We start from the raw sequence: 11,570 nt of genomic DNA, 5'->3' as shown, positions 1-11,570 counted from the left end.
AGGTTGCTTATTTGCCAGCTCAGTGGACTTGAGCAAAAAATGTCTGAACTGCCATGTCTAAGGTTTTATCTAGGTTAATGGGTGCATTAGCAGATGTGGCACACAGCCAGACTGAATACAATTAACACATCTTAGAGAGTATAAATTTTTCTGCAAAGAAAAAAGAAATGCTTTGAATTTACCTTTTTTCCTTAGTCCCATTCCCAGCCACTGGAAGGTAATTATACAACATGGGCTATATTCACCCTAGTTGGGAGGCCACTTTGCATGTACACTGTTGGTAAAAAAATGGCTCTAAAACTGGCATAATGGGTTCCTAAACCATCACCACAACATAAGGGGAGCTTCTAGCATTGTAAGGTAGCAGCTTTTCTACAGCTCCCCTTCCTTGTGGTTGGCATATGAGTGCTGCATGAGCTGCAATGTTTGTTCTGTGCCACGAGAGGAGCAGAATTAGGCATGTCTGGGGAAAGATATGTGGCCAACTCCCTTACATCCTGGCAATTCCCAGCTGCCATACTGGTTCCTTGGAGCCACCGGCAGCCAGCATAACATACAAAGGCTTCGGGTTCCTGATAGTGACATCAAATGACCAGTTTGGAACACAGCTGGTGTAGGAACTGTGGAATGTAAAGGCTCCTTTGCCTCTGCTGTGCATATGTCAGCCAGAACTGAGGATTTGAGCCCTAAGGTTATTAACTGACAGTGCAATGTACTCAGTTTTTAAATTGAAATGCATAGGACTGCAGCTTTAACCAGCAAAATAACATGTGTTTAAATGATGGGCAGAGTAGGTTAGCATTATTTACAGATCACGACTGTTTGAATATTTCAGAAGTATTTGCATTTCTCTTAAAACAAATTTAGGAAGTGGGAGCACTCAAAGGCATTAATCTAATGTTCAGCAGAGTTTGCAGTGAGGTTTCTATTGGCTGTGGTTATATTTACAACTTTTACATTCCATTCTGTTTCGTTTAAAGGGACAATATTAATTTAAATTTGGCCAGAAAATTAACCTGTATAAGCAAGAGTCTATACAACTTAGACTCACATTTAAAAAAAAAAACCACTAGTGAAAACTAAATGAAACTGATTGTAAGAAAAATGTAGCCTACTTAATGGATTTTCATTCTTACTTTTTAAATTTGTCTTAATTAAGTAAAGGGCATAACTACTGACAATCAAATTGAAAATTCAAATGTATTTCACATTTAGTAACCTAAGTTGATATTAGTAATACAGGAAAGAAATCTGCATATTTAAAATATTATTTCTCAGTTGAAAATATTAAAATTATTATCAGTATATCTGCCAATAATAGCTGGTATTAAAAATCTAAGAATCGGGCCACCTACTCTAGAAAATAAGCACAATTCTGCAGGAAATACCAGACCGTACATAAATTTTTTTTTTATGGACTCAATCTTTGGCATAGCTAGCAAACTCTTTGGAGTGTCAGCTGTCACTTTATTATATTGTGTATAGCACCAAGCACAATGGGCCCCATACTTCTGATTCTAGGTACAATAGATATGGATATAATAAATTATATCACCCCTAACCTCTCTACTGCTGAGTGAGAATCTACTGCAGATTTCTGTTGTGACTGCTCATTGTGATAGCTGAAAGTCAAATAATTTAATCTCATGCACTAGAATGAGAAGTACTGTTTGCAGCAGGCAAAGGGAAGAGGTGGCTAAACATTAGTAGCAATGGCATGCTGGCTACACTAGCCAACCTGCAATGCTGTCCCAGGTTCTGCCAGTGAGGATAGCAGCTGAATAGTTTCAACTGAGTAGGTAAAATATGGTGCCACTACAACTTTCTCCTTCCCTTGATGATAGCCAGGGGCATACGGGACAATGTCAGTGCAGCTTACTTGTAGTGCTAATACTGTCAAGTGAATGTACCAGCATCTCCTCAGGCTCAAAAAGAACCTGAGCTTTACAGGTCCACTACTGTCCTAATTTTGGAGGAGAGTGAGGCATTTAGAACATGGAGGGGTTTTGTTTTTGCTATTCAGTCAACACTGTGGCGCTGCTTTTCATGCTGGGATCACAGAAAACATGTTCTATGTTTATTTTAAGTGAAAATTGAACTGTTTTATTTGATATACCCATTTGGGGACTAGCAACTTAAAGGTCTTATGTGCCCACTCTGCCTCAGAAGAACAGTGTTAGGATATAAGAGCAGAAAAAGATGAAGCATACACCAATTTTGTGGTATCTTTTTTCTGCTCCCATCTGTGCCCCAGTGCCATGAGGAGTTACACTCTCTCCAGTATGTAAAGCTAGGAGACATCTCAAGGAGGGAGGAAGACAAAGAAAGAACAAGTACATTAAATTGATGAATCAAGACACCAAGCAAGAAAAAAAATGAAATGGAAGAAAAGGTTTCTCTACAGCAGTGTGAGTGCGTGTGGGGGGAGAATGTGATAGTGAAGCAGAAAGCACCATAGTACTGTATTCAGAAGGTTTTAGAGGTGTTCCCTGAAAAATTGGGCTTTTGCCTTATTGTACAACATACACTTTTGAACTATACATTTCACTATACATTTTGCATTCGTGGGATATTGTAGGTAACTGACAAGGTTGTACAGGTTTAATTTCGATTTATAGGATAGAATCAGAATGGCTCAGCTGTGTGGCATAGAGTCTCTCTGGTAGTGTAGTGTTTATCAGTGATAGATGCTTCCCAGAAGGATCAATGAAGTTTTGTTCTTGCTGATGATTAAATTCTGAATTAACATTAGCATAGTAACAACTATTGCATTCTCAGATAAGTACTGATTTGTTATTTTACTTTTCTTCCAAGTATTTCACACTTTACAAACACTAATTATAGTTTGTGGTCTATGGGGAATTATTTTTCACTGAGTTTCAAAAATCTTTTAAAATCTCCCTCCTTTAAATGAAAAAAAAAAGATTTCATAAGGAAAGTCTCAAGAGACCTACCATGACAAGAAAAAATGAATGCACACCTATCACCTTTCCCACATCACACATTCAATGTGTGCATGCAGGCAAATTAGTACAAGAGAACTCAGATACCTAGTGGCGCTTCCTAGAAGTAATTGAAGGCACATTTACTTCATTTGTGCACAAAACTCAGATAGGTGTAGACGCAAATCGAAGTTGCATAATTGTTTATGGAGTTTCGGCACACATTTTGAAACAAACCTGCGCCCATAGTTTTAAATGTCCTCCCTTCAGCAGCAGGGCAAATTGGGTTAAATGTGGTGAAGGCTTTGGTGGGGAAGAGGTGGAAATTTGGCCGTGTGGAGGGGCTTGCTGTTGATGTGAGCGTGGCTCGCTGCATAGCTTACTCCTATCTCCATCTGCCGCTGTTGATGAGAGGGGCTGGTGCATGCTTGTGCTGTGGATGTGAGCGGGCTTGGTTGCAGCAGGGATGCATCTGTTGGCTCTCGACAAGGAGAGCAGCTGCATGCCCGCCCCTGCCGCTGATGCGGGAGGGACCGCATGCCTGTATCTGCGGCGGACGGAGGAGCAGCGACTCGCCCGCCTCCCAGCCCGCTTCTCTCCCTGTCTGGCTGGGCGAGACAGAGCCTCCGTCTGTCCCCGGGGCAGTCACGCGGAGGGAGGCGGGGCAGGGGCGGAGCCGCAGGAGAGGGGCTGGCCCGGGCGCTGCGCGCCGGTGGCTGCAGAGCTGGAGCCGCGGCAGGAGGAGCGAGGGGGAGGAAGATGGTGGAGCTGGAGGTAGGAGCGGCTGAAGTGAAGGCTCATTCCCCGCCTGGCTGCCCTGCTCCCCGGCCCCAGCAGCACCGCGCTGCCTGCTGAAGGGGCCTGCGCAGACTCCAGCCGAGGTAACGAGGCTTCTCCCCAGCCCCGCTGTGGCAAGGGGATGGGCGCAAGGAAATACCGCGAAGGGACAGAATCCGGCGAGCCCCGAATGAATGTGGATTTGGTGCTGCGGCCACATGCTGAGCCCGCCTGCGGCTGAGGGCTTGCCTAGGGGCCCGGCTGCAGGAGGGCCTGGCTGCCTGCACAAGGCTGCGTGTGTGTGTGCGCGCGCGGGGAGCAGGGGATGTGAGCTAACCTGGCTGAGAGAGACCGGGGGATATGGCATGATTCCTCCTCTCCCTTCCCCCCTCCCCTCCCCTCCCGGATCTGCTGGCAGCAGAGGATGCTGCGACTGAAAAAATGAGGTGGTGGCAGCCGCCGGCATCAGAAGTGCACAGTGTTGTGGCAGGCACTTGCTGTGTGCAGCATGCACCAGTGGGAGTGGGGCGGGGGGATGGGAGACGGCAGGTTTTAGGAGGGGGTGTGTGTGTGTGTGTGAGACAGAGAGTGAGATTTGCAGTGAAAGATACACAGATTTGTTAATGCCCCTGGGGCCAGCTCTTGCTGCAGATAGTCTCAACACAGTAATCATTATGTTTTTTTAAAATGTGGTGGGTTTGGGGGAATTTATTGTTAGGAAACCATTTATGTTGGTCTGTGTTCTCACTGGAGCTAATAGATTACTTTCCTTTGATAGTGTGGGGAATGATTTTTTTTTTCTTTTTGGAGGTGGGGAGGAGACTGTAGCAACTGAACAGAGGCAGCACATGGCCCTGGCAGAACAGGGGATGAAGATGACATCTCCTGCAGAAAGTGCTGCTGGTCTCCTCTTGACAGATTTTGGAGGTTCCAGGAATAGGAAATTGTTCCCATCCCTAGTGCATCCCAGGATCTGGGACACTTGCCTGTGTGTGTGTGTCTGAACAAGGACAGGGATGACAAGCTGGTATTGTCAGATACCACTTTTAGAGAACAGAGCCCACTTGATTTGTTCTTGCCCTTACCAGCTTCTTCACGGATGCTGGTGCAGTCAGGTTGTGGCTTGGTTAAATCAGGCCTGCAGTCATCACAGATGTATATCTTCCACCTTTTTTTCTGGGAAGCTTGGTCTAGCAATTCTTCAGCAATTCACTGAAGCTTGTTTTGCTGTCGTTATGTTTAAATCTGCATTTAGGGAATATACTGGGGACCTTAGGCCTGAGCTTTCAGAAAAATGAGATGGCTTTCCACTTCTTGTGGCTTTATTATGATGAGGGATTTCAGCTTACTGTATTGTGCATTACAGATCTCTGATGCCATAACTGCTCATGAACTAAAACAATGGGACAGAAAATGGACTATAAGGCATTGATGTTTCTGGTTCTGCATATATTAAGGATGCGCTAATAAGGGGGACAAACACGGCATGTGTTGTTAAATTTTACCTTCATTGCACATTATACCAGGTGATAAGAACACATCCTACTATAAGTATTTTAATGCATTTTTGTTAACCTGTTTCATAGGATCTCAGCTATCATGCTTTAGAAAATATTCCAGTCACAATACTTTAAATTTCACTGCATTGCTGTCAAAATATGAATAGTGTGCCCCTATCTTTGCTGCCTGTGGCTGTCATACCTCCACAAACAAATACATAACATGTTGTCATTATCAACGTTTGAGAAATAGAAATAAAGGGTAAATCTTTGTATAGGTAACCAAAAATGAGGGTCATTTATACCTGTCACTTTAGAAACTCGGTGTCAGAAATCCTGCTCATTATTGTTTTGTATTCCACCAATTGCCAGTGCTTCAGATCAGGCTTTCTTTGCCCAGTCATTCCATAACACAGCTTTTAATTTTCCTCTTCTACACTTCTTTCATTCTGATTTAGAATTTGTTTAAAATGTCACTATATGTAATTTATATGTAAAGATTAAAGGATACATTTTATATACAAGCAATTTTTTTTGAATGTTAGGTCTATGATCGTATGCTAGTTCTGTGTGGAACTGTTGTCTAAAATAATACTCTAAAACATAGTCCTTGTTTTCCCCCTTTCTGAAGCTCTTCTTTTTGCCACATAATTGACTGCATGCTCTTATTTTTGTTAAAAGGCATCGTTATCAACTGGTGGTACTCTGTGTACGTGTGTGTGTTCTGAGAAGTTAAATGTTTAGTAAACTGAAATGAAGGAATATGTGAGAGCATTTTTAATCTATTTTGAGTTTTTTAAATTAATTTATAATTATCAACTATAAAGTATACTGAGAGCTTGGTTGAAAGAAAGACAAGCAGCATTATGTTTACTGGGGAAAAAAGTATGAAATAATGAAGCTGGGAGGCAGAATTGATTTGGTAAGTAATGGATAGACAAGGCCAGGAGTACGGTATGAATCCTGTAATTCATTGGACTGCATTATTGTACCTTTTTTGATTGTAGCTTGCAGCAATACATTTGTTTAGCAATAATGTGCTGTCTCCACTTAAAATAGCAGTAATATCTTTCTGACTATTATTCCATCTGCTAGCAGATGCAAAGGCCAGCCTTTTAGAAGGCTTTTAAAGAAAAGATATCCATAGATTGACCTTTTGGTTATACAGTGAAAGAATTCCAGAAGTAGTAGATGTTATTGGAAGGTGATGATTAGCTAGGAAGGAGAGCTTTTTTGAGAGTGGAAGCAGAATTTTTTTTTTTTTTTTAGGCTTCCTTTATTGAGTTTCATAATTACTTAACTTAAAACCAATTCCACTGTATGCTGTACTTAATCACTCCCCCTCAAATATCTAACTGTGAGTTTTGTGGTTCACATTTCAGGAGGATGAGGGGGAGATTTGTTAATGTGTTTGTTTTTAAAATGGTCTCGGGATGTATTTTCACTATAGATTAATAGCGCTGAAGGAACAATTATGTTCTGTGACACTGGGTGCAGTGGTCAGGTTGTCGTATTTGAAATCACTAGAATCCCTGACATCAAAGGTGAAAATCTAGGCATGCTCAGTTCAGTGCTTCATTCTTCTGAAACAAATAAATTGAATTACATGTAGTTCACAATGAATGGATCTTTTGACCGTAACCTTAAAAATGGTGGTTTTGTGTGCTCTATGTGGATATTAAAGATTCCACATCACATTCAGAGGAGAATGTGTATTCATTGGTCTCCTTGGCTAAAGTAAGGACCTCATTGAAAACTATGAGAAACAGAGTCTGATTTATTTTCTATGTGATGTTAGGTAAGTCAGAGTTCTTTGACTTTAATGAGACAAGAAATAGGCTCTTGATTTCTCTCATATCAGCTCTTGTATGCATCTGTAGCATAAAATAATATTTATCACAAAACCCACAACATACTTAAAAAAGTTTTTGATCAGTTTGAAAAATTACACTTGTTAGAATTTGTTGACCTAAAAGTAACACTTATACAGGTTGGACCTGCCTGGTCTGGCCCCCTGGCATCTGACTGGTCACAGATAAGGGATTTTTCCGGACAAGGGGAGGTCATTTCTGCCCCCCACCCCACCCCTGCTGCAAACTCCACACCCTGCCCCGTCCCACCCATGGGCTTCCCCTCCTCCTCCCTGCAGCCCAGCTGTGCCGCACACTACTGGCTTCTGGCCCCACCATTGCAGCCCAGCTGAGCCACACGCCTGGCTTCCCAGCTCTCCCCCCTTTCTCCACTCTCCTGTAGCCCAGCTGGGCTGTATGTCATCCCCCCCCTTCTCCTGCATCGCACAGGACTTCTGCCCTCTGTGCCCACAACACTCCAGGACACTCTGATCCTGGAACATCTGTGGTCCTTCTAGACCACGGATGTTGCCAGACAAGAGAGTTCTGGTTTATAGAGGTGCAACCTGTAGCATTAGACCTGAAAAGAATGAGAGAAGGAAAACTATATTTCTCAGATTATTTGACAGTGCTTTGTATATCATCAATTTCACTGTTTTAGTTTTCTCTAGTGTCTGAGGGGGTCTTTAACACAGCATCAGGGCAGAAATGATCAGGAAAATGTGACTGTAAAACTACAAAAGTTATCAGGAGCCAGTGCATACTGCTAAGTTCATTATGGTACTGTCACCATGTAAGTTTGAGGGAAGCTTTAGAACCTGAAACAATTTCTAAAATTTTAAAATGATTGTAGATTTCAGCTTTATGTTTAGGAATAGCAGGCCAGTTTCTCCTTCTCTTATGCATATTTTATAGTGGACTAACTTTGATTTAATGGAGTTAACCCAGTGTAAAACAAGAGTAAATGAGACGGGAGCCAGGACCTACTATGTATATCCAAACAGTAGATGATAACTCATCTTCAGTGTGCTGCAATGTGTAGGGTCAATATTATAGTAGTTATTAAAGAGAGACTTAACTCTGAATCCTTAGCTGCTTTGGATTTAAATGAGACTCTTAGGCCTGGTCTAGCTACAGCGGAAAGTCGAATTCAAGTACACAACTCCAGCTATGTTAATTTTGTAGGTGGAGTCGATGTATATTAAATCATGTTTTCTGCACCATCCACACAGCAGGAGGGCGAGGGGAGCAAATGCAACCATTGGCTTCCCTTATGCCTCTTGAGGAGCAGGAGTACCCGCTAAATTAAACCCTGGAAGATTGACTGCAGCAGTGTTGATCTTCTGCAGTGTCAACGTGCCCTTAATGTTATAGGAACATGGTTTTTGTGTTGGGGATGGTTTTATTGTTTAAAGGTGCAAGTTTTTTAATTGATATGAGGTTTAGTATGGTACTATCTTTTCATTCATTTCCAAAGAGGAATAAAATAGATTGTGATTGTATTCGGGTTAGGAGTATTTGAAACCAAAGGATTGATTAATCTTGCTTCGTAGTATTGATCGATTTGATAAGCCAGCAGCTAAAAGCAGCGTGATAGTATTTTTCCGTGAGAACTTTTTCTCATACAGGGATGCATGTTTATTTTTACTGAAAGGGCCTGGGGAATCGTCCTTGTGTGCTGCTTCTAAAATGGAAATTAAGAATTTTCCTTTTGCATTTTCCATTAGTAATGCATATGGAGATCTTTGTGATGGTGATGTCATTTCTCCTAATTCTAAAACAGTCTTCCTCTATTTTACTGAAGTTGAATCACTGCCAAATATCATTATAGAGTCATAGAAATGAAGAATAGAAAAAGACATTATAGGTCACCCATTCTATCTTGATGCCAATACAGGATTGTTCCCTACAGTACATTTTCTGGTGCTTTGTCTAGTCTGGTTTTGAATGTCTTGAGTCAAAGGCTTTCCCCATGTCTATTAGACTGTGACAGATTCTTCCAAGAGAGCTAAATATAAGCAGGATTTTCCTAGTAGTCAGTAGGACTGTTTAACTGAGGAGACTAATCAGAAAGGACAGGCTAAACTACATTAAAAAATGATAGAATGTTTTCTCTGTCTCATAACACAAGCACATACAGACATTCAGGAAGTTTAAATGGTGGTAAATTTAAAACTGATAAAAATAAATAATTTTACCCACAGTGTATATTTGGACTGTGGCATTCCTTGTTGTGGGAAGTCATTAAGATGAAAAACTTAGCAAGATTCGTTAAGAGGATTGAACATCAAGATGGATGACAAAAATATTCAGAGTTAGTGGTTACATACATTTTGGAAGAGGTACTAAATCTCATGCTTCAGAGCTTAATTCTTAATGGTTAAAGACTGGTTTAGTAAGAGTTTTAATGTGGGAAGTAGATAATTCCACATCTCTACCTTTTATGTGGTTTCTGAAATCTTCCTCTGAATGGGCACTTCCACAGTCCATTAGTTCCACTATTCTGTCTCTGAATCAGTCTCAGTTTAGCAGTCCCTATCTTCCCAAGTAATCCTTTTACAGCTATCAATCAGATTGTTACTCTTAGTTTTACTTCCATTGTACCACTTAAGATAATTTCTTTTATTACCAATAATGATTCTGCTTCCTGCTTGATATAGAGACTTTTCAGGCAAACTTAAGATAACACAATCCAAGGTCTGAGGTACACGTGCCTCAAAAGGCCCCCAATATCCACTGTGGGCCTGTTCCCATTTGAAGAACCAGCAGCTGAGGGTAGACAGCCTGTCATTATTGCTCCTTGGATAAATTGGGACCTCGTTCATTCCCTGCCTAAGAGGCCCTGTCCCATTCCTGAGGATGGAGGCTCTGACTCCCTCTGTCCCACGTATAGGATCTCTCTGTGCATGGGAGAACTCACAACCTCTTGCTACATCAACAGAAAGCCTTCTATGGGTGACTTGTCTGTTCCCCAAGAGAAGGTTCTGAGTAGTGGGTCAGCCTGCTACTGTCATCCCAACATAGTTCTCTAATGGGGTGGCTGAAGACCTCACAAAAGCCCTCTCCTCTGAGGCTGTGGTAGATCTTCTTCTAATTCTGGCTTCCCTGGTGCTATCTAAAATCTCCCTTTCATTACTACCCCACCAGCAGCAGTGGCAGTCAGGCCTGCTCTCCCCAGTGTCTGAAGAGGAGTGGGGAGCAGCAGCAGTGGAGGTTCCTCTTTTTCTGCTGCCCAAATAGCAGTGGCTGCCTGAAGGCTGAGCCACCAGAAAATTAACGGTGGTGCTCTGCTCTGCATCTGCTGCCATCTGACAAGCCAGAGCTACCCCCCTCTCTTAATACTTGTAGATGAGGTGAGCAAAGCTGCTGGGGAAAGGGTGGTCCTGTCTGGCTACCGCTGCTGGTCCTGGAGTAGATGTGTCAGATATCTCTTCATGGGCTCCAGCTGAGGTGATGACATCACTAGGCTATATCACATTAGCCTCATAGCTAGGAACTCTAGACACCAACTCAGTATTGAGGTACTCGTAAGTGGTTATCGTATCCCTGGCATGATGTCATTGGTTCCTTGTTTATCTGTTAGGAATGTTTGCTCATAGGTACAGCTAGTCAGAAAAGAGAAAAGGAAGAAAAATATCATTGAAATTTTAGATCATGTATTTTTCAATTTGTTTTGATGAGATATATTAGTATTTTTTTGACCGTTCTGCTGTTTCAATTGTAAGGTTGTTGGGGACAGGTACTTTTCATACTGTATGTTTGCATAATGCCTGATCTCTGTCGGGATCTAAGGTGCAACAGTTGATTATAAATAATAATCGGTCCTCTCTCAGACCAACTAACTAGAATAACAGAAGGATTTTAAAGTCAATTAACAACAATGTGTAAAAGAGCTCAGACAACAATAGATGCCGGCATACAACTTCTGGAAAACAAACTCAACTACTTAGGGTTTGTCTAGACTAGAATAGAAGGAGCATTTTAAAATGTTAGCTTACTTTTTAACACATTTTAAAATCTGAGGGTGGGAAAGCCAAGTTATATTTTAACATGCTTATTTGGTCAAGGTGGACCCTAGCAAAGGGAAACACAATTTGCACTGTCTACTCTAGGTTAACACTTTTTTGCTAATGCATTTTTAAAATGCATTTTTTATCCTAGCCTAGACCAGTGGTTTTCAATTTTTTTTCCTCATGACCCAATTGAAGAAAATTATAGACGCCTGTGACCCAACATAATATCATGAAAGTGTGGGCTCTGGACTGCTTTGAGGATGAGAACTGTGGGTTGTAGAATGGGGCTGGCTTGGGGGAGGGGGATCATGGCTGAGACAGGAGAGGTTTACCTCGAGTGACTCCCAGTTAGCAGTGCAGCGGGGGCACTAAGACAGGCTGCCTGTTCTGGAACCGCAGACCATGCTGCCCCCAGAAGCAGCCAACAGCTGGTTCCCAACCAATGGGAGTGTGGCGCTAGTGCTCAGGGTTGGGGCAATGCACGGAGCA

The 11,570-nt window shown here is 42.1% G+C and overlaps 1 protein-coding gene across 6 annotated transcripts in view; it reads left to right on the top strand.

The window, feature by feature from the left end:
• The first annotated feature begins 3,600 nt into the window (after positions 1 to 3,600).
• The window catches only part of APBA1 (amyloid beta precursor protein binding family A member 1), a 146,612-nt gene continuing 138,642 nt past the window's right edge, over positions 3,601 to 11,570 (top strand). For 2 of the 6 annotated variants that reach the window (XR_016349862.1, XM_075931686.2), the window contains exon 1: positions 3,602 to 3,823. The gene's annotated coding sequence lies outside the window, so the exon portion shown is untranslated. Of the gene's footprint in view, positions 3,824 to 11,570 lie in introns of all 6 variants that reach the window. The other 4 variants (XM_075931690.2, XM_075931696.2, XM_089779230.1 and 1 more) reach the window with 4 other exon arrangements.

This window comes from Pelodiscus sinensis, chromosome 6 (genome assembly GCF_052426305.1).
Source record: "Pelodiscus sinensis isolate ZL-2025 chromosome 6, ASM5242630v1, whole genome shotgun sequence".
In the NCBI taxonomy this organism is placed as follows: Eukaryota; Metazoa; Chordata; order Testudines; family Trionychidae; genus Pelodiscus; species Pelodiscus sinensis.
The sequence above is the reverse complement of the archived record's forward strand: the minus strand, read 5'-3'. Positions and strand labels throughout refer to the sequence as shown.